Source organism: Heterodontus francisci, chromosome 15 (assembly GCF_036365525.1).
Source record: "Heterodontus francisci isolate sHetFra1 chromosome 15, sHetFra1.hap1, whole genome shotgun sequence".
Lineage (NCBI taxonomy): Eukaryota > Metazoa > Chordata > Chondrichthyes > Heterodontiformes > Heterodontidae > Heterodontus > Heterodontus francisci.
The window spans coordinates 29,262,679-29,286,362 of NC_090385.1; the positions used below are offsets into that span (position 1 = coordinate 29,262,679).

Consider the following 23,684-nt stretch of genomic DNA (forward strand, 5'->3'; position numbering starts at 1 on the left):
CAGGATTTACTCCCATTTGGAAACAAATGAACTTATTAGCGAGAGGCAGCATGGTTTTGTGAAGGGGAGGTCGTGTCTCACAAACTTGATTGAGTTTTTTGAGGAAGTGACGAAGATGATTGATGAAGGAAGGGCAGTGGAAGTTGTCTATATGGACTTCAGTAAAGCCTTTGACAAGGTCCCTCATGGCAGACTGGTACAAAAGGTGAAGTCACACGGGATCAGAGGTGAGCTGGCAAGATGGATACAGAACTGGCTCGGTCAAAGAAGACAGAGGGTAGCAGTGGAAGGGTGCTTTTCTGAATGGAGGATGTGACTAGTGGTGTTCCGCAGGGATCAGTGCTGGGACCTTTGCTCTTTGTAGTATATATAAATGATTTGGAGGAAAATGTAGCTGGTCTGATTAGTAAGTTTGCAGATGACACAAAGGTTGGTGGAGTTGCGGATAGTGATAAGGATTGTCAGAGGATACAGCAGGATATAGATCGGTTGGAGACTTGGGCGGAGAAATGGCAGATGGAGTTTAATCTGGACAAATGTGAGGTAATGCATTTTGGAAGGTCTAAAGCAGGTGGGAAGTATACAGTAAATGGCAGAACCCTTGAAAGTATTGACAGGCAGAGAGATCTGGGCGTACAGGTCCACAGGTCACTGAAAGTGGCAACGCAGGTGGATAAGGTAATCAAGAAGGCATGCTTGCCTTCATCGGTCGGGGCATGGAGTATAAAAATTGGCAAGTCATGTTGCAGCTGTACAGAACCTTAGTTAGGCCACACTTAGAATATTGCGTGCAATTCTGGTTGCCACACTACCAGAAGGACGTGGAGGCTTTGGAGAGGGTACAGAAGAGGTTTACCAGGATGTTGCCTGGTCTGGAGGGCATTAGCTATGAGGAGAGGTTGGAAAAACTTGGATTGTTTTCACTGGAACGACGGAGGTGGAGGGGCGACATGATAGAGGTTTACAAAGTTATGAGCGGCATGGACAGAGTGGATAGTCAGAAGCTTTTTCCCAGGGTGGAAGAGTCAGTTACTATGGGACATAGGTTTAAGGTGTGAGGGGCAAAGTTTAGAGGGGATGTGCGAGGCAAGTTCTTTACACAGAGGGTGGTGAGTGCCTGGAACTTGCTGCCAGGGGAGGTGGTGGAAGCAGGTATGATAATGACGTTTAAGAGGCATCTTGACAAATACATGAATAGGATGGGAATAGAGGGATACGGTCCCCGGAAGTGCAGAAGGTTTTAGTTTAGGCAGGCATCAAGGTCGGCACAGGCTTGGAGGGCCGAATGGCCTGTTCCTGTGCTGTACTGTTCTTTGTTCTTTGAGGCTCCACAAATATCCCCATCCTCAATGATGGGGGAGCCCAGCACAGCACAAAAGACAAGGCTGAAGCATTCGCAACCATCTTCAGCTAGAAGTGCTGAGTGGATGATCCATCTCGGCCTCTTCCTGAGGTCCCCAGCATCACAGATGCCAGTCTTCAGCCAATCTGATTCACTCCAAGTGATATCAAGAAACTGCTGAAGCCACTGGATACAGCAAAGGCCCTGATTACTTCCCGGCTGTAGTACTGAAGACCTGTGCTGCAGAACTAGCCGCACCCCACCTGCATCCCCCTCTAGCCAAGCTATTCCAGTACAGTTACAACACTGGCATCTACCCGACAATGTGGAAAATTGCCCAGGTATGTCCTAGCCACAAAAAGTAGGTCAAATCCAACATGGCCACTTATGCCGCATCAGTCTACTCTCGATTATCAGCATAGTGATGGAAGGTGTTATCGACACTGCTCTCAAGCACCACTTAAATGGCATTAAAAATAACTTGCTCACTGATGCTCAGTTTGGGTACCGCCAGGGCCACTGAGCTCCTGGCCTCATTACAGCCTTGGTCCAAACATGACAAAAGAGCTGAACTCAAGAGGTGAGGCGAGAGTGATTGCCCTTGCTTTCAAGGAAACATTTGACTGAGTATGTCATCAAAGAGCCCTAGCAAAATTGGAATCAATGGGAATCAGGGGGAAAACTCTCCACTGGTTGGAATCATACCTAGCACAAAGGAAGATGGTTGTGGTTGTTGGAGGCCAAACATCTCACCCCCAGGATATTATTGCTCCAGGACATTCCTCAGGCAAGCGTCCTAGGCCCAACCAGCTTCGGCTGCTTCATCAGAAGTGGGGATGCTTGCTGATAAATGTTCAGTACCATTCGCAACTCCTCAGATATTGAAGCAGCCCATGTCCATATGCAGCAAGACCTGGACAACATTCAGCCTTGGGCTGATAAGTGGCAAGTGATATTCGCGTCACACAAGCGCCAGGTAATGACGATCTCCAATAAGAGAGAATCTAACCATCTCTCCTTGACAGTCAACAGTATTACCATTGCTGAATCCCCCACTATCAATATCCTGGGGTTTACCAATGACCAGAAACTGAACTGGAGCAGCCACATAAATACTGTGGCTACAAGAGCATGTCAGAGACTGGGAATTCTGTGGTGAGTGACCCACCTGCTGACTCACCAAAGCCTGTCCACCACCTACAAGGCACAAGTCAGGAATGTGATGGTATACTCTACACTTGCCTGGATGACTGCAGCTCCAACAACACTCAGGAAGCTCAACATCATCCAGGAAAAAGCAGCCGGCTTGATTAGCACTCCATACACTACCTTAAACATTCACTCCCTCCACCATTAATACAAAGTGGCAGCAGTGTGTACCATATACAAGATACACTGCACCAACATGTCTCCTTGGACAGAACCTTCCAAACCTATGACCTCTTCCACCTAGAAGGTCAAGGACATCAGACATATGGGAGCACCACCACCTGCAATTTCCCCTCCAAGTCACACATTATCCTGGTTTGGAAATATATTGCCATTCCTTCACTGTCACTGGATCAAAATCCAGGAATTTCCTCCCTTACAGCATTGTGGGTGTACCCGCACCAGATGGACAGCAGTGGTTCAAGAAGGCAGCTCACCATCACCTTCTCAAGGGCTATTAAGAATGGACAAAAAATGCTGACCTTGCCAACGATGCCCAAACCCCATGAAAGAATAAGAAAGGGTGGCAGAGGGGACTAGGAACCTGCTATCCAGAAAATATTTGAAAAATAAAGTAGAAGAGTGAAACTGGGTGGCTATGTAATGCTCCTGTTTTCATTCAGTGGAAAAAGACGCGAAAATACTGGCTATGCTGATCAATACATCAGTGGCCTAGTCCTCCTTTTTCCCAGGGTGGAAGAGTCAGTTACTAGAGGACATAGGTTTAAGGTGCGAGGGGCAAAGTTTAGAGGGGATGTGCGAGGCAAGTTTTTTACACAGAGGGTGGTGAGTGCCTGGAACTTGCTGCCAGGGGAGGTGGTGGAAGCAGATACGATAGCGACGTTTAAGAGACATCTTGACAAATATATGAATAGGAAGGGAATAGAGGGATATGGGCCCCGGAAGTGCAGAAGGTGTTAGTTTAGGCAGGCATCAAGATTGGCGCAGGCCTGGAGGGCCGAATGGCCTGTTCCTGTGCTGTACTGTTCTTTGTTCTTTGACCTGTCTGATATGTACATGGGCAGCACATTGGTTGATGTCACAGATGATCTCTACACTAATCTGGAAGGAAGTGAATTCAGACATTTGAGGACAGTGATAACCTTGACCGCCACTGAAAGATCCAGTGTTGCAGATTGGATGAAAATGTCTTTATAATAGATGGTACTACTGTGGAATTGGTTCTATGCTGACCCGGAGTATGTGGAAGCTCTTGTCCTTCTTTACTGAACAATAGTTGTGACAGGGCCTGCACATACAGTTGGTGTATAATGGCAACTCCAGTAATCCAGTTCTGGTGCCGAATGGTCTCCCGGACATGGTTTATTTTATTTTGTACCACTTCTACCATGAAATACTACCATTCGGGTATCAACAGCAATTCCTATCATATCTTAATGTTTTAGGTCAACTAGCATGGGATTCTGTTGCTTGTAACTCGATGACTTGTTGCTTCCAGAGCTGGGGTGAAAATTATCATGCCCACACTGCTTTCACCATATTTGCCTGCTCTGCTCAACATTTGTAAATATTTAATTGTAGTCAGCTTCTTAGTGATTCTGCAGTCAATATTCAACTGTTTCTGTTACCCTTTAAATGGTTCCATATGATCTAATTCCCAAAAATAGGAAGAAAACAGTCCCAAAAAAAAACAAACTGAAAGAAGAGGAACACAGTGCCGCAGTGGTTAGCACCGCAGCCTCACAGCTGCAGCGACCCAGGTTCAATTCTGGGTACTACCTGTGTGGAGTTTGCAAGTTCTCCCTGTGACCACGTGGGTTTTTGCCGGGCGCTCCGGTTTCCTCCCACAGCCAAAGACTTGCAGGTTGATAGGTAAATTGGCCATTATAAATTGCCCCTAGTATAGGTAGGGGAATTGTGGGGATGTGGTAGGAATATGGGATTAATGTAGGATTAGTATAAATGGGTGGTTGATGGTTAGCACAGACTCAGTGGGCCGAAGGGCCTGTTTCAGTGCTGTATCTCTAAATAAATGCAGAAAAATAACATTAAAAATGGTAAAAGGCTGTTGGAAAAAAAAACAATATTTATTAAAATAATTTTTGTCCCTTTAAGAATTCTTTTGACCATGGAACTTCTCTTTATATGCATTCCAGATGGGTTCAACACACAGTATGATTCCATCATGAATGACAGGAAATTGCACACAATCTGATTTACATATATTATCATCTTATTTGAATAGTACACAAAAGCTCTTGAACAAAATATGCAAGGACAATCAATCAGATGTTAAGTGTGAATGGAAAATTGCATGTTAGGGTATTCCAGTGGTCTTTACACGCCCAACTTACACCAGCAGGAATGATCCTCCCAGTTAGAAAATGTCAAATATTCTAGTTTACAATACATTTGTATATGTGCACACACACAACTGTACTGGTTCAGATACATATCAATAAAATTACAAATAGGGGTCCAAGATTTGAACCCTGAAACACTGGATTTACATTTCCTCCTGATGTTTACCTGCTCAGAATTTAACAAGTGATTTTGGTTTCATTTTGATAGGTTAACATTTACGAAAGGGCATTAATAGTCTCTGCCTTGTTTACAGCCCTTTGCACTCTACCATTATGGTGAACATCTCCTAATCTATTTGAATAACATATTACTAGGATAAATATAGTGAATATTCTGATATTCCAGCCCATTCTGTCAGAGTTGCTACAGTTACCAAGTCTACATAATTGAGAATATAGCTCAATATCACTCCTGCAGCTGCTTGATGTTCCAGCTGTATGCAGATGTTTCACTGGAAGCTCCTTGGTTGGCCATGGCAGCTAATAGCTGTGCACATCAAGTAGGTTCCAGAAATAGTCTGCCAACAGCCACTGCTGGACTCACACATAAGGAACGGCCACTGGAACAAGTAATTCATGAGTTTATTGAAAGGGCACAGGAGAAAGCTGATGCTAAAAAGCGTTTTTGGAAGGCCTCGAGATATTCTTCTGGTCGGTAGTATTTAGGTGAGAAAGAAGAAATAACTTGAATTTCTACAGCGCCTTTCATGACTTCAGCATGTCCCAAAGGACTTCACAGCCAATGATTTACTTTGAAGTGTAGTCACAGCTATTGTGTAGAGAAACACGGCATTCAGCAAGGTCCCACAAAGAAAGCAATGAAAGAAATAACCAGTTAACCTGTTTTTTTTTTAACCATGTTGGTTGAGGGATAATTATTTGCCAGGACTCCAGAAACTCCCCTGCTCTTCTTCAAATAGTGCGATAGAAAGTTTTGACATCAAACTGAGGCACTTCTCAGGTGAACATCTCATTTGAAACACAGTGTCATTGACAGTGCAGCACTCCTTCAGTACTGAAATTTAATGTCAGCCTCGATTATGTGCTCAAGTATTAAAGTGGCTCAGAGGTGATAGTGCCAACAGCTAAGTCAGGAAAACATGGACATGTGGTAAAAGTAGAATTCCAGTGTGCCTTCAATAATTTCTGTGTTTTCATGCGCTAAAATGCTTTTTAGTTACCTGTTTTTTTTCCAAGAAGTCCTTTGCCTTAGTGACTGTACGGATATTATTGTTCAAATTCTGAAAATTAAAACCAGACTGTGTAAAATGTGTGGGTCTTACGAACAGGTGAGAAAGAGGTCTAGGGTTCCTTTTTCAGCCTTCACCTGGTCTTACCATAACAGTGTTTAATTTTAAACACACCGTATTTTTAGCTTTCACTTGGTGAATCCTTGTTCACCGCTTTCCAATTATAAGGCAAAGAAACCAGCACAAACAGGTTTTCTTAGGTTTAAAAAAAAGTTTAAATTTATTAAACTTAAATTCCAAATCAGTTAACGCCTACGGATACATGACGCACCCACACTAGCATGCATACGTGACACACACATACAAACAGAGACAGACAAGAGCAGAAGAAAAATAAAGTGGAAAAGTCTGAGGCAATATCTGAAGAGTTTTTGTTACGGTTTTTCGAGCTCACTGTAGAGTCCTTGATTGTAGGTAGATCTTGCTTTTTGTTGGGGCCCAGTATGCTTTTTAAACCTTTTTCACTGTAGGAGACTTTTCTCTCTTGGGGTTCATGTGTCTTCAGTGAATTCAGAGGACTGTGAGAAAGAGATGGGAGCAGACAGGAGAGATCTTCTCAGTCCAGGAGCAAACAGACACTCTGAGTTCAAACTCTCTGTGGCTAGTTCAAAAGAAAACCTGGAACAGCCAGGTAGTCATGTGACCAGCTGGTCTAATCAGTCCTGGCCCTTGTGGAATGTACCCTCCTTAGCTGGACCTGGAATGTGCTCTCTCACCTTCGATATCTGTTAGAGAGTCAATGTTTTTTTCCAGCTAAGACTGATCTGTTTAACAAGTCATTTCCTTACTCCAACAACAGTTCAAAATCAATGTTCATGACAAAATTGATGTGCCTCATTCTTGGCAGGTGGGGGCCTAGCATGACAGTGGGTTTTTCTACTAAATACACCTTTATTGTTCTGATTAACTTGTATTGGGCCCTGGGTTAGTTTGTGGGACAGTAGAACCTGAACAGACAGTTTAAACAGTTGTGAACCTCCCTGTTGAAACCACTGTTTGGTGTTGGGGCAGTTTAGGGGTGGAATGACTGGGTCTAAATAAGGGGAGAGGCTAAGAGGGAGTGAGTGAATGACTGAATAATCAGCTACTCACATTATTGTTAGTAATACACTAAAGGCATTCACATCTGCAGAGTGCCCCACAAAACCAGCCAGTTTGCCAATGATATCATATGCCTGTATTCAGAAGATAAAGACATCAGACAGTCAATAATTTCAGAGCATGACGGGCCCCTCTTTTTATGGTTAGTTATTTTTTTCTTTTTTCTTTGGTTATTTTATTGTGGGTTTTTTAATGTGTTTAGTTTGTTTCTACTGTGCCTACCCACTGTTTCTGTGTTTTTTTTAATTTTAACATTTGTGCTTGGAGTGCTTTGTGCTTTACAGTCTATTCCCACCCTCTCTGTACTAATGCTTTGTCTTTCAGCACACCATTAACATACCGTTTGCCTTTGTTCCAGGACCTTCTGGTCAGTTATTCTCTGTGACCTTGTCCTATCAACACCTTCTCTTTTGTTATCTCTTGCCCCACCCCCTGATTTACTTACTTAAAATCTTTTACATTACTAATATTTGTCAGTTCTGAAGAAGGATCACTGACCTGAAACATTAACTCTGCTTCTCTCTCCACAGATGCTGCCAGACCTGCTGAGTATTTCCAGCATTTCTTGTTTTTATTTCAGATTTCCAGCATCTGCAATATTTTGCTTTTATTTTAGTGTTTAATTTACTGCCACTTCTCTTCCAGGAATGCCTACCTTGAAGAAGTTCTGCTCTTCTGTCCAACAGGATTTTTGTTTGTCTCTTTTACCTTGTTCACCTTCATTGCTTTCTATTTCCCTCCTGGTGCTTGATAAAGTGTCTATCAAAACTCATTTTCACAGCCACATCTCCTTCCTCAGTGACTGTCTCTGGCTCCAACTTATTCCACGTGGATTCCAACTGAAGTTTCATCCTTCGTGTTTTGAATCCACCCAGGATTATAGGTCTCTCCGCAAAATACAAGGTTCCTCGGACTGCTGTTCTCACCGCATCCTGAAATCCACACTCAGTGCCTTGCACCGCCACATGTACACACTGGACCTCTCTCTCCAGAAGCACCGCCTCACCTTATCTCATAGCTTTTCTACTCCGCAGTTTCATTTCATCCTTCATCTTATCCGACACATGATCAAAAAACGATTTTTCTTCCTTTCAGGTGTTAAAGAACACAAGCTCCAGCAGCTGATGGGGACAAATGCCCCTCCAGATCCTTCTTCCCATTCACTTCACTCTGACCCCGCCCCTTCTGATCTGACCCCTTGCCATGTATTCACCATCCCCTCTGACCTTCTCCTCTCTGACGCTGAACGTTCTGTACTCAGCAAAGGACTCCGTTTTATCCCCTTACACCACCACCTCAATGAATTTCATGCTCGGCATGACGTTGAGCTCTTCTTCCATCGCCTTCGCCTCCGGGCACACTTCTTTGACCAGGAGTCCTCCCCCTGACCAGCAGACCCATTTACCCGCCTCCAGCATTCTCCCTCTACCTGGACCTCTCCCTCTGGCCTCTTACCCACTCTTGATCTTTACATTGGCCATCTCAATTTCTCTGACCCCCTCACTCACTTTAACCTGCCCCCCTCTGAACTTGCCGCACTCCGGTCTCTCAGGTCTAACCACGACATTGTCATCAAACCTGCAAATAAGGGTGCTGCTGTTGTTGTCTGGCGTACCAACCTCTACCTTGCAGAGTATAAAAGCAAAATACTGCGGATGCTGGAAATCTGAAATAAAAACAAGAAATGCTGAAACCACTCAGCAGGTCTGGCAGCATCTGTGGAAAGAGAAGCAGAGTTAACGTTTCGGGTCAGTGACCCTTCTTTGGAACTAGCAAATATTAGAATGGTCAAAGGCTATAAGCAAGTGAGGCGGGGGTGGGGCAAGAGATAACAAAGGAGAAGATGTAGATTGGACAAGGCCACATAGCTGACCAAAAGGTCATGGAGCAAAGGCAAACAATATGTTAATGGTGTGTTAAAAGACTGGGTGACTGCTTTGCGGAACACCTCCGCTCAGTCCGCAAGCAGGACCCTGAGCTTCCGGTTGCTGGCCATTTCAACACTCCCCCCTGCTCTCATGCTCACATCTCTATCCTGGGCTTGCTGCAGTGTTCCAGTGAACATCAACACAAGCTCGAGGAACAGCATCTCATTTACTGATTAGGCACACTACAGCCTGCCGGACTGAACATTGAGTTCAATAATTTCAGAGCATGACGGGCCCTCCATATTTTACTTTTATTTTTAGTTATTTTTTCTTTTTTTCTTTTTTACATTTTTTAACAATTTTTTTTTGTTTATTTCATTTCATCTTAGTTTGTTCAGTTTGCTTACCCACTTTTTTTTTCATGTTTGCACTTGCTGCTGTTCAATCTTCGGTCCGTTAACACCCTATCTGTACTAATGCTTTGTCTTTCAACACACCATTAACATATTGTTTGCCTTTGCTTCATGACCTTTTGGTCAGCTATGTGGCCTTGTCCAATCTACACCTTCTCCTTTGTTATCTCTTGCCTCACCCCCGCCTCACTTGCTTATAACCTTTGACATTTCTAATATTTGCTAGTTCCGAAGAAGGGTCACTGACCCGAAACGGTAACTCTGCTTCTCTTTCCACAGATGCTGCCAGACCTGCTGAGTGGTTTCAGCATTTCTTGATTTTATTCTACCTTGCAGAGGCTGTGCCAACTCTCAGACACTTCTTCCTACTTCCCCCTGGACCATGACCCCACCATCGAACATCAAGCTACTGTCCACAGAACTGTCACTAATCTCATCTGCTCTGGAGATCTTCCCTCTACAGCTTCCAACCTCATAGTCCCGCAACCCCAGACAGCCCTCTTCTACCTCCTTCCCAATATCCACAAACAGGACTGTCCCAGCAGACCCGTTGTTTCAGCCTGTTTCTGCCCCACTGAACTTATTTCTTCCTATCTTTTCTCCCCTGGTCCAGTCTCTTCCCACTTACATCTGTGACTCTTCTTATGCCCTACGTCATTTTGACAATTTCCAGTTTCCTAGCCCTAACCGCCTCCTCTTCACTATGGATGTCCAATCTCTCTACACCTCCATCCCCCACCAGGATGGTCTGAGGGCTCTCTGCTTCTTACTTGAGCAGAAGCTGAACCAGTCCCCATCCACCACCACCCTCTTCTGCCTGGCTGAACTTGTTCTCACATTTTACAACTTCTCCTTCAACTCCACTCACTTCCTTCAAGTAAAAGGTGTTGCTAAAGGTACCTGCACGGGTCCTAGTTATGCCTGGCTTTTTGTGGGATATGTCGAACATTTCTTTTTCCAGTCCTACTAAGGCCCCCTCCCTCAACTCTTTTTCCGGTACATTGATGACTGTATTGGTGCCGTTTCCTGCTACTGCCCAGAACTAGAAAACTTTATCAGCTTTGTTTCTAATTTCCACCCTTCTCTCAACTTCACATGGTCCATCTCTCACACTTCCCTTCCTTTCCTTGATTTCTCTGTCTCCATCTCTGGGGATAGGCTGTCTAATAATATTCATTATAAGCCCACCGACTCCCACAGCTACCACGACTACACTTCTTCACACCCTGCCTCCTGTAAGGACTCCATTCCATTCTTCCAGTCTCTCCATCTCTGACGCATCTGCTCTGATGATGCTACCTTCCACGACAGTGCTTCTGATATGTCTTCCTTTTTCCTCAACCGAGGATTCCCCCCCACTGTGGTTGACAGGGCCCTCAACCGTGTCCGGCCGTTTTCCTGCACCTCTACCCTCACCCCTTCCCCTCCCTCCCAGAACCGCGACAGAGTTCCCCTTGTCTTCACTTTCCACTCCACCAGCCTCCAGATCCAACGGATCATCCTCCGCCACTTCCGCCACATCCAGCGTGATGCCACTACCAAACGCATCTTCCCCTCCCTTCCCATCAGCATTCCGAAGGCATTGTTCCCTCCATGACACCCTTGTCCACTCCTCCAGTACCCCCACCACCTCGTCCCCTTCCCACGGCATCTTCCCCTGCAATCGCAGGAGGTGTAATACCTGCCCATTTACCTCCTCTCCCCTCACTATCCAAGGCCCCAAACACTCGTTTCAGGTGAAGCAGTGATTTACTTGTACTTCTTTCAATTTAGTATACTGTATTCGCTGCTCACAATGTGGTCTCCTCTACATTGGGGAGACCAAACACAGATTGGGTGACCGCTTTGTGGAACACCTCTGCTCAGTCCTTAAGCAGGACCCCGAGCTTCCGGTTGCTGGCCATTTCAACACCCCCCACCCCCCTGCTCTGATGCTCACATCTCTGTACTGGGATTGATGCAGTGTTCCAGCGAACATCAACGCAAGCTCAAGGAACAGCATCTCATTTACCGATTAGGCATGCTACAGCCTGCCGGATTGAACACGGAATTCAATCATTTCAGAGCATGACGGGCCCCCCTTTTTATGTTTAGTTATTTTTTCTTTTTTTCTTTTTTCTTTTTTATTTGGTTAATTTATTTTAGGTTTTTTAGTGTGTTTAGTTTGTTTCTACTGTGCCTACCCACTGTTTCAGTTTTTAAAAAAATTTTAGGGCGGCACAGTGGCGCAGTGGTTAGCACCGCAGCCTCACAGCTCCAGCGACCCGGGTTCAATTCTGTGTACTGCCTGTGTGGAGTTTGCAAGTTCTCCCTGTGTTTGCGTGGGTTTTCTCCGGGTGCTCCGGTTTCCTCCCACATGCCAAAGACTTGCAGGTTGATAGGTAAATTGGCCATTATAAATTGCCCCTAGTATAGGTAGGTGGTAGGGAAATGTGGGGATGTGGTAGGAATATGGAATTAGTGTAGGATTAGTATAAATGGGTGGTTGATGGTCGGCACAGACTCGGTGGGCCGAAGGGCCTGTTTCAGTGCTGTATCTCTAAAAACTAAAAAAAAACTAATGTTTGTGCTTTACAGTCTGTTCACACCCGCTCTGTACTAATGCTTTGTCTTTCAGCACACCATTAACATACCATTTGCCTTTGTTCCATGACCTTCTGGTCAGTTATTCTCTGTGACCTTGTCCTATCAACACCTTCTCTTTTGATATTTCTTGCCCCACCCCCTTCTTTACTTGCTTAAAATCTCTTACATTTCTAATATTTGTCAGTTCTGAAGGGTCACTGACCTGAAATGTTAACTCTGCTTCTCTCTCCACAGATGCTGCCAGACCTGCTGAGTATTTCCAGCATTTCTTGTTTTTAACATCAGAGTGTATCTTGCCTTTGAAATGCCCAGTGCATGCAAACTTGCAAACACTATCACAAATGGAAAATCTCCCTCATATTTCTTATAAATAAATCAGACTATGATTGCAGATTTAGTCTGAACAATAACATCTGGATGGTGTCTTATTTTATGCCTTTTGGAGTGGAGGACTACATGGTTAGTAAACCATGTGGAACTCTGAAACTTAACATGTTGATCAGAGAATAATTGTTAGTTCTGCATTCCCTATCCATTATAAGGCATCCAAAAGGTACTTAGTTTCAGGTCTTGGAGGATGCTGTTCTGCTTATTGAAACTGCCTTTGCTATGAATGCAAATAAAGTGTTGGGAGAAAGCTTGAATTGTAACAGGCCATATGGGATGTAAATGGAAATACTGCAAATCGTACAACTGTTGTGTAGTTCTGATATTTGGGGGTAAGATTTCCACAGTGGTTCTTCCAATCTCCTGCAGCAATTTCAGTGGAAGATCTGTTTCCCCAGGGGTTCCACTGCAGTCGTGGTGACAGATCGGGACAATTTCCAGTGGAAATATTACCCCTGTTTTTCAGATTACGAGAGTCTGTAGTTTTTCTTTCTAATATTTGAATTCCTTCCACCTAGCTTTCTGCTATATCAGCACAGATAAAGTTCTGTTTCCCTTTTCCTGATTTTCATTTCCTTCTTGACTTCTGATGAAGTATTACATCCTTCACCTTTCAGATGCTGATCTTTTTGCCATATCTCCATAATTTTCTGTTTTTATAATGAACATATAGTTCACTATGGATTTATGAACTATATGACTAACGATTTCCTTTAATTGCTTTGGGGAAATCATCATTCTTTATATTCTCAATTGTCATTCATTGTAGTTCCCTAATCCCAACTGTCACTCACTCTTTGGACAGCTTCCACATTTTCTTTCTTCTGGGAAATCCTGGAAACTTTCCAGTACTTCAGTCAATAGGCCAGGAGAGAGTTCTAGCTAAGTTGTGGTGTTATCCTTCTTTTGTCTTCTATCTTGCTCTAGATGATAATCTTCCAGCAGCATCTCAATCATCAATATGCCTAGTGAGAAAGCTGTATTCCAGTCTTAGTAGTATTGTTTAGGTGGTATTATCCCTAACTTATAGTGGTTATAGTGCTTGTGTGGGAAAATGGCGCACTGACACGGAACACAAAAGTCCGAGTGTATCAGGCCTGTGTCCTCAGTACCTTGCTCTACGGCAGCGAGGCCTGGACAACGTATGCCAGCCAAGAGCGACGTCTCAATTCATTCCATCTTTGCTGCCTTCGGAGAATACTTGGCATCAGGTGGCAGGACTATATCTCCAACACAGAAGTCCTTGAAGCGGCCAACACCCCCAGCTTATACACACTACTGAGTCAGCGGCGCTTGAGATGGCTTGGCCATGTGAGCTGCATGGAAGATGGCAGGATCCCCAAAGACACATTGTACAGCGAGCTCGCCACTGGTATCAGACCCACCGGCCGTCCATGTCTCCGCTATAAAGACTATGCAAACGCGACATGAAATCGTGTGACATTGATCACAAGTCGTGGGAGTCAGTTGCCAGCATTCGCCAGAGCTGGCGGGCAGCCATAAAGACAGGGCTAAATTGTGGCGAGTCGAAGAGACTTAGTAGTTGGCAGGAAAAAAGACAGAGGCGCAAGGGGAGAGCCAACTGTGCAACAGCCCCGACAAACAAATTTCTCTGCAGCACCTGTGGAAGAGCCTGTCACTCCAGAATTGGCCTTTATAGCCACTCCAGGCGCTGCTTCACAAACCACTGACCACCTCCAGGCACGTATCCATTGTCTCTCGAGATAAGGAGGCCCAAAAGAAAAAAGAAAAGGGAAGAAAGTGCTTGCCAATAGTATTTTTTCCTCTCCTTGTCCAGCATGATCTGCTGTGCCCACTTTCTTTGGTAGCTCTACAGGTAAGAACCAAAATATGGTACTACAAGAAAGTTTCTTTTTGTGTGCTGGGCTGTTCTTGCACTTGTCAACTCATAGTTTATTAGTTCACAAGTTAGGTTCATATGACAATGGCTTTTTTTTTTATTTCATCCTTCCAGAAAACCAACCCTACTGACTTTCCATGACAGCATCCAATTACTTCTTACATGAATTCAGTGTTTTGAAGTCTACAAACCTTCCTGCCAATCCAGGTGCTGACACTCTCAGAACAAATTCTGATTCTCTGCCCTAAATTTGCCCTATCTGAACCAAAAACCTCTCATTTCATTGTCCTTTCTTATCAGAAAAGAATGTTTTGGTACTTTCTCTTTTGTTAAGTATATGAAATACTTCTGTCAAGTCTTCTCTGAGATATCTCTTTCTGAGGCTGAAATGAACTACCTTAGAGCTCTGATGAAGGGTCACTGACCTGAAACGTTAACTCTGTTTCTCTCTCCACAGATACTGCCAGACCTGCTGAGTATTTCCAGCATTTCTTGTTTTTAATTTCAGATTTCCAGCATCTGCAGTATTTTGCTTTTATCTTAGAAAACTATTCTTCAAAACACTTCCCTCTGATATTAGCGATCAGCCCATAATACATGGGTAAGCTATCTCTGGGGGTCAGCTGAGGTGATATTACAGTCAGCAGAGGAGTATGCAGTCTTTTAAGTCTGGTTTGAGAAGGATAATGTACAGCTTCACCATGACTTCTGCCAACTTGAACTGAATTGATTTGATTTCGCAATGTAACACACACTCAACATTCATGAAATTTGAACAATGAGCTAATTCCCCTACGTCTCCTTTATACCTCCTTGATCACGTTCTATCCCACCTGTGGAGTACACGTGTCTCCTTCTAATTTCCAATACACATTTTTAATTGTCCATATTGAATTTCATTTACCACTGATCAAGTGGGGTATCTTGTTGAGCTCTCTCTGTACTTGACCTCTCCTCCCAAGCTTCATGTTATCGGTGAATTTAATTATCTTGCATTGAGACTGTAATTTCAGGTCAACAAGAAAACTCGTGGAGTCCCAGCAAGGAGCCACGGGGCACACTGCCTTTTATCTCCTCCATTGTGATCTTGCATCTCTTCTGATTTATTCTCCATTCTTTTAATTCCCTTTAATCAATTATTAATCTACATCCATTGATAGCCGCTGAACTTAGTTTAGAAAGGAGTTTCTCATGCATTACATTATCAAATAGTTTTTGCAAGTCCAGGCATATGGGGTGAATTTCCGTGTGCGTTTTCCTGCTCCCCTGCCGTTATTTCGGGGAAAACATTGATGCCGTTTTTTCCCTGGGATTTCCGTTAAGTTACAACCGTAACCCCATGGAAAATCATCCCCATTACGTGATATGGATTTCTCCCACTATCTTGGGATATTAGATATGAAGCTGATCAGGCAAGATCTGTCCCTTTATTGTTATCATGCGGGACATTTTCCATTTTGCTTTTTTGATAATTGATTTGTCTGCCTTTTTGAATATTAAGGTTGACGGGCCTGTTGTTGGCAGGTGTGACTCGGTTGAATTTGGGAACCACATCTGTCAGAACCTCCCCAATGTTCATCGGTTCGCTCAATATGACAGATAGAGCTTCACAAATCTCCTCCTCAGTCGTTGAGCATCTTGGTGTATAGTTCATTCATTCCGGGTTATTCATTAGTTTTCAGTTCCTTCGCTTATATACAGAAACTCTGCTTCACTAATGTCAAATTCTCAGGATGTATGTTTGCTGACACCGGTTAGATATTCAATGTTTAACACTTAAGCAAATAATTCATCATTAAGACTAATGCCAGTCCGCTCCTCAACCTTCATACTCCGTACCATTTACTGCAGCAACCGAAATCTAGACAACATACAGATCACAACAAAAACAAGAAATGCTGGATTCACTCAGCAGGTCTGGCAGCATCTGTGGAAAGAGAAGCAGAGTTAACGTTTCGGGTCAGTGACCCTTCTTCGGAACAAGGGTTCCGAAGAAGGGTCACTAACCCGAAACGTTAACTCTGCTTCTCTTTCCACAGATGCTGCCAGACCTGCTGAGTGAATCCAGCATTTCTTGTTTTTGTTTCAGATTTCCAGCATCCGCAGTATTTTGCTTTTATTACAGATCACAACCCCTGGCTACAATTGCAGCTGTGCATATTTACTTGTGTAATTACCTAAAGGCAAATGGAAATTTTCAGGAATATAATAGTCACGATTGCGTGTTCCGTCAAAGGCTATGTAAATATTCAGGCTGTTTTTCTTCACAGGGTTTTAAAAATCAGCCCTCATTAGTTTTCGCACTGCATGTGATATTCAGCAGGAAGCTACACTGTACCTTTTAATAAGGAGAGAAGAGTATTCCCACAAATGGCTTTAGTGAGTGTTCAACAAGCTGGACACCTTATCAACTCCATAAAAGGTTAATAAATTACTGGAATGTTGGATGCTAAAACAGTTGTCTCGCTGCTTTAGGATGCAGTAACATATATACACACCACCGGAAAAGGACACAAGGACGAACATTCAAAAGCAATAAACAATTTTACAAGTGCTGTAGGAATGTGAGGCTGAAATTTCCTTTCAGTGAGATTATTGGGAAAGCCCGCCCCAAATAAACCAGGCAGAAATCAATAGGACTTTACACGCCTGGATTCTACAAATTAATTCCGATTCGGCCATCAAACACCAGATCTGCCTTACAGACTTACTGCCTTACATTTTTTAAAGTTCATGCTCCCAGACGGGTTTAATGAAAGCTTAACCGAGTTGATTATTTCCCCTCTAATTGACTCAGTCGACTTGCAAAAAGAATCGGTGGGTCAAACATGCCTGTTAAAGAGTTCTTAGTAATTGCAAATGAAACAAGACTCCCTGTGGTTTCTCACTCCAGCCTCTGCCCGCAGGTCCATCTATCCAGACTTACATCCCCCCAGCACCCGCTGCTGTTGGATGTACGGGTTCGAATTCTGTGTCTTCTGGATCCATTTTGATGGGGTTTTTTAATAGAACGTTTTTCAACTCCATCCAATTCTTATGCGTTTCAAATAACAACGCTGAAAAATAACCTCCAATTGCTCGCGCCGCATTGGGATCATCCTAAACCCTAAACATGGTCTATTTAAAAAAAATAAGGGGTTTTCTGTTTTATAGATATGCAACCAAACATACTGGAATAGGATAAGACCCTTATATTTACCTGTACGCTAGGTTCCCCGTTATTTTCCCCCCATAAATCGGTGCTTTGTAGTTTTCTTTTGATACAAAACGCAGCAATTGTACTAACGTTGTCATTCTGGAAGACTTCGCAACACCAAATGTAAAACGGCGATCATCGTAGGATCCCAAATCGTCTAATATTTACATCTTCACATAACGATTGTGAATATCAACTTTTCCAGCGCTGACAGCCATCGTAAAACACTGTTTTTTTTTAACGTGTCGAAAGCATTATTATATCCGACAGGTTCGGTTTCATTATAAAAGTGCAAGAGGAAAGGAGGCTTGTTGTTCTCAGTCACTCTCCCTCTCTCAGATCCTCCTTGGGAAACTGGTCGCGTTATTCTCCATCAAGATAGCAAATGCCAGAAGCTGGGTTTTCACTCCGACCATTTAACAAAACCCAGCACAATGCGCCGACTGAAAACCCGGCAGAATTATTTGGCTGAGCAGGATTTTCGATCGGTCAATAACGTAGATACAGTTCTGCATTGGTGTGACAGAACTACCAGTCAATCACTCTTCGATAGGAACGCGTCCGTCTGACACATAATGTATTGAAACAGAAGCGGGGGCTGCCTGCTTAACACACTCGAACAGTGACAGGTAAGTTACAAGGTTCTTTCCTTCAATTCTCCTTTGCCTTACTCCTTTATTTCACTTTCATTTCCTCATCTCTTTCTTTGCGCCTTTTGGTCCATCCTTGTTCTTTCAAAGATGATTGTATCCAGTCGTTGGGCAATGGGAGACAGTACTGCAGGCTCCAATGCCCATGTGGTGCTGTGATATGACTGGCAGGGCATTTACAGGGTGCAGCTGAGGAGGATGGACTGTGTTAGACATTCCCAATGTTCTCACAGCTCAGAATAGAAAAGATTCAGGACATGCTTTGGGCCAGTTCTTAACCAATATAGTACTGGACACAAGCCTGAGATTGGGAAGATTTGGGTTGACCCCACAATCTCCAAATAAAGAAGCAACTTGGATTTACATAGCATTTTTCTCCACTCCAGGACATTCAAAAGCACTTTATAACTAATGTAGTGCTTTTGAAGTCTAGCCACTCTTATAATGTAGGAAACACAGCAGCCAATTTGTGCTCAATGAGGTTCCGCAAACAGCAATGAAAGAAGTAACGAGATTCTCTGTTGTTAGGTGTTGGGTGTTTGATAATTGCTGGCCAGGCCACGAGGAGAACTTTCCTGCTCTATTTTGAATAGTGCCATGGGATTTTTTACACACACATGGGGGCCTAGATTTAACATTTCATGCAAAAGGAAAGGCAGCATCATCCCATCTACAAGCGGAAGGGGGAAAGGGAAGAAATTAGAAATTGGCAGCCCATTTCACTGCTTAATGTGGACTATAAAATTCTGTGCAAGGTCATCACCAATCGGGTCAAGTTCAGACCTGCACGGCACCTGGCAGGGAGATCTCTGTTGGCCTTGTGCTACTCAGGGATATGATCACCTATGTGTGAAACGGAACGTGGACACTTGCCTCATGAGCTTGGACCAGGAGAAGGCATTTGACAGGATATCGCACACCTACATGATGGACGTGCTCTCCAAAAGGAGTCTGGGGAAGAAATCCGCAATTGGATCCATTTGCTTTCCACCAACATCAGTAGCTCAGTTTCAATCAATGGGTGGGAATTGGAAAGCATTCTGATCAAATCTGGAGTCAGGCAAGGCTGTCCTCTCTCTTCCGTCTTGTTCGCATGCTGTATCAAACCTTTTGCTGAGTCCATCAGGAAGGATGGGGGCATAAGAGGGGTGAAAATCTCAGGCAGCAGAGGCACTCAGGTCGAAGCCTTCCTGTACATGGATGTCGTCACCGTCTTCTGCTTGGATCCGCTGTCAGTTCACAGGCTGATGAGCATCGGCAACCAGTTTGAACTGGCCTCGGGAGTCAAAGTAAATTGCAGCAGAGTGAGGCCATGTTCATTGGGAACTGGGCCGACTGATCCTTTGTCCCCTTCGCCATCAGGTCAATCTATTTGTAGGTGCTGGGGATATGGTTCAGAGGGGCCGGGGCATGCGCCAAAAACTGGGAGGAGCATATAGCCAAGGCCAAACTGAAACTGTGCATGTGGGAGCAATGCTCCCTCTCCATTGCGGGTAAGAACCTGGTCATTTGGTACGATGTGTTCTCAGTGTTGCTGTATGTGGCGCAAGTCTGACCCATACCCAATGTTGCCCTCATCCTGATACCATCTTTGTATGTGGCTGGATCAAGCTGTGTGTAGACCCTCGGTATCGACACGCCAAGGGCCAGATTTTGTGCTAGTGGTGGGGCTCCTGGCACCGGGCCCAAAAGGCAGGGGGGACCCCACCTCTGCCTTTTCGCGCCCGCCTAAAGCGATCCTCTGGTCTTTTTAAATCAAAGTTTCAGGAGATGGGATCCCCTTTAAAGACAGGGTTGTTGCCTCCATGAGCTGTCGACCAATCAGAGGGTCAGCAGCTCAGCAGTGTCGGCAGCACCATCAGGAGTGGTGGCCACTGCCGATGCTGGAGAGGCCTCCACCCTGCCGCAGGAATAGATTAGTCCAGACAGAGTGTTAATGACAGAATAATAGACAGCTCTGTCCAACAGCAGAAACATGAAAAACAAAGTTTAAGGCAGGCACATGGTTAAAAAATAAAATAAAATAATAAAAAAGGACAGTAATGCTCTGAAATTACTGAACTCAATGTTGAGTCCGGAAGGCTGTAGAGTGCCTGATCGGAAAATGAGGGGCTGTTCCACGAGCTTGTATTGAGCTTCACTGGAACACTGCAACAGACCAAGGACAGAAATGCGGATGTGAGAGCAGGGTGCTGAATTGAAATGGCAAACAACCAGAAGCTCAGGGTCATGCTTGAGGACCGAGCGGAGGTGTTCCACAAAGTGGTCACTTATTCTGCGTTTGGTTTCCCCAATGTAAAGGAAACCTCATCGTGAGCACCGAATAGTATGCTAAATTGAAAGAAGTACAACCTCAAAAAATTCCAACAGATTTGTCAAATAAGATTCCCCTTCCCTAAATCCATGCTGACTGTGCCTAATCACATTATGATTTTTTTAAGTAGAGTATTGCTGGGGATGCTCAGCGGGCTGGGTGGCATCCGTGGAGGGAGGGGCAGGGTTGACGTTTCAGGTGGCATTGACTCTGCTTCTCTCTCTGTAGATGCTGCCCGACCTGCTGAGTGTTTCCAGCATTTTCTGTTTTTATTTCAGATTTCCAGCATCTGCAGTATTTTGCTTTTATGATTCCTTAAGTGTTCTGCTTCCACGTCCCTAATAATAGATTCTAGCATTTTCCCATGATCTAACACTTGAACATCTTAATTTGGGGTAAATTCTGCTAGAAAAGTCTCCCATTTCTACATCTCTTGTCACAAATACTTTGAGTGACTGTGGTGCAGAGGATACTTTATTAGAAACAAACTGCTCAGTCCAAATATGGTTGCCAAGGGTTGTGAATTTGCCTTGTCCTTATGGTCTGCATCTCAGGATGGGCCTTAAATCCCCACCACCCACCTTAAATGGCCACACGCAGGTGGCTGGTGTTATATGGAAATAAGACCCAGGGCCACAGCACAGCTGAAGTGTTATGTAACCTGCCCTCACAATGAGAACCATGACAACACAGAAACTGCAGGGCTGTATAAAACACAGCAAAGTGATACAAACTGTGCACTTGTGTCTGCGAGAGCAACGAGAAAATAGGTTAAGCCAAGTGCATTAACAACATCACCTTTGAATATCACCTATTTGAAAAAAGACCGAAACAACCAGACAAAATCTCATTTCAATTAGTGGACTGTGAAATGAGTACTAAAATGGACATCAAAGTAGATTTATTCACAGCTATCCTTGAAGAGATTGCTGAGAAAAGTGATCATTCTCAGCAGAATATATCAACTACAATCCATCATGTAGAGGAGGGGATCATTTCAACTGAAGAGCTGAGTGACAGAGAGCCATGCAGATCACCTTAGAGCTTCTGAAAGTTTACTTGCAGAAGCTCAACATCAGTAATGGTGAATCTGGAAATATTGTGGGGCCTCTAATTGGACGAATGATGCCGCGCTGCGCAGACGGTTCGCTTCCTGTTTGACAGATGGCCCTGGACACTGTGTATACCGTGCTGTCTATTCAGTTATCATATGAAGGTGCCAATCTGGATCAGCAACAAGAGCAGCTAGATGATCTGAACGCACTCAGAGAACAGTTAGACAATGATGACGTTTCAGTCCTCTTGCAAACATGCCATCAGATCGCAAAGGTAATTTCCAAGAATTTGCTCCATGACAAGCTGTGCTACTTGCTGCTCATGGTCTTCAAACGACTGTCTGACCAATACCCTAGACGTTCCTTTGCAGCCGCTGTGCTTGGAAAAACCATCATTAAGAGGCGAGGCAGTGAACTGCGGGACCAGGTCTCAGAAATACTTGAAATGCTAAGGGTTGAATTGGAGTCAGTTCCTTATGAAGATGTAAAACATTTACTTCTACATTCTGTCACCATTTTGGTCTGGCACAGTACAGCAGCAGTTGTGTCCCATCTTTTTTTTCCTTTTTGTTTCTTATTCATTCCTGGGATGTGGGTGTCGCTGGCTAAGCCAGCTTTTATTGCCCATCCCTAATTGCCCTTGAGAAGGTAGTGGTGAGCTGCCTTCTTGAACTGCTGCAGTACATGTGGTGTAGGTACACCCACAGTGCTGTCAGGAAGGGAGTTCCAGGAATTTGACCCAGCAACAGTGAAGGAACGGCAATAGACTTCCAGGATGATGTGTGACTTTTGAGGGGAACTTGCAGGTGGTGGTGTTCCCATGCATCTGCTGCCCTTGTCCCAGGTGGTAGAGGTTGTGGGTTTGGAATGTGCTGTCTAAGGAGCCTTGATACGTTGCTGCAGTGCATCTTGTGGTAGAGGGAGTGAATGTTTGTAGATGGGGTGCCAATCAAGGGGGCTGCTTTGTTCTGGATGGTGTCGAGCTTCTTGACTGTTGTTAGAGCTGAACCCATCCAGGTAAGTGGAGAGTATTCCATCACACTCCTGACTTGTGCCTTGTAGATGGTGGACAGGCTTTGGGGACTCCGGAGGTGAGTTACTCGCCGCAGGATTCCTAGCCTCTGACCTGTTCTTGTTGCAATGGTATTTATATGGCTACTCCAGTTCAGTCTCTGGTCAATGGTAACCCCCAGGCTGTTGATAGTGGGTGATTCAGCGATCATAATGCCATTGAATGTCAAGGGGAGATGGTTAGATTCTCTCTTGTTGGAGATGGTCATTGCCTAGCACTTGTGTGGCGCAAATGTTACTTGCCACTTATCAGCCCAAGCCTGGATATTGTCCAGGTCTTGCTGCATTTCTATACGGACTGCTTCAGTATCTGAGGAGTTGCGAATGGTGCTGAACATTGTGCAATCATCAGCGAACATCCCCACTTCTGACCTTATGATTGAAGGAAGGTCATTGATGAAGCAGCTGAAGATGGTTGGGCCCAGGACACTACCCTGAGGATCTCCTGCAGTGATGTCCTGGAGCTGAGATGATTGACCTCCAACAACCACAACCATCTTTGCGCTAGGTATGACTCCAAACAGCAGAAAGTTTTCCTCCTGATTCCCATTGACTCCAGTTTGCTTGGGCTCCTTGATGCCATATTTGGTCAAATGCTGCCTTGATGTCAAGAGCAATCACTCTCACCTCACCTCTTGAGTTCAACTCTTTGTCCATGTTTGAACCAAGGTTGTAGTGAGATCTCAAGCTGAGTGACCCTGGCGGTACCTAAACTGAACGTCACTGAGCAGGTTATTACTAAGCAAGTGCCACTTGATAGCACTGTCGACGACACCTTCCATCACTTTAGTGTCAAGTCCGGGTTGGACTTGTCCTGCTTTTTGTATACAAGACATACCAATTTTCCACTTTGCTGGTTAGGTGTCAGTGTTGTAGCTGTACTGGAACAGCTTGGCTAGGGGTGCAACAGGTTCTAAAGCACAGGTCTTCAGTACTATTGCCGGAATAGTGTCAGGGCCCGTAGCCTTTGCAGTATCCAGTGCCTTCAGTTGTTTCTTGATATCACGCAGAGTGAATCGAATTGGTTGAAGACTGGCACCTGTGATGCTGGGGACTA

General features: G+C 44.4%; 1 protein-coding gene across 1 annotated transcript in view; it reads right to left on the minus strand.

The window, feature by feature from the left end:
* LOC137377861 (short transient receptor potential channel 5-like) overlaps positions 1-17,604 on the minus strand; it is a 135,327-nt gene extending 117,723 nt beyond the window's left edge. Inside the window, exon 1 of the mRNA XM_068047932.1 lies at positions 17,541-17,604. The gene's annotated coding sequence lies outside the window, so the exon portion shown is untranslated. The remainder of the gene's footprint in view (positions 1-17,540) is intronic.
* Between the last annotated feature and the right edge of the window lie 6,080 nt (positions 17,605-23,684).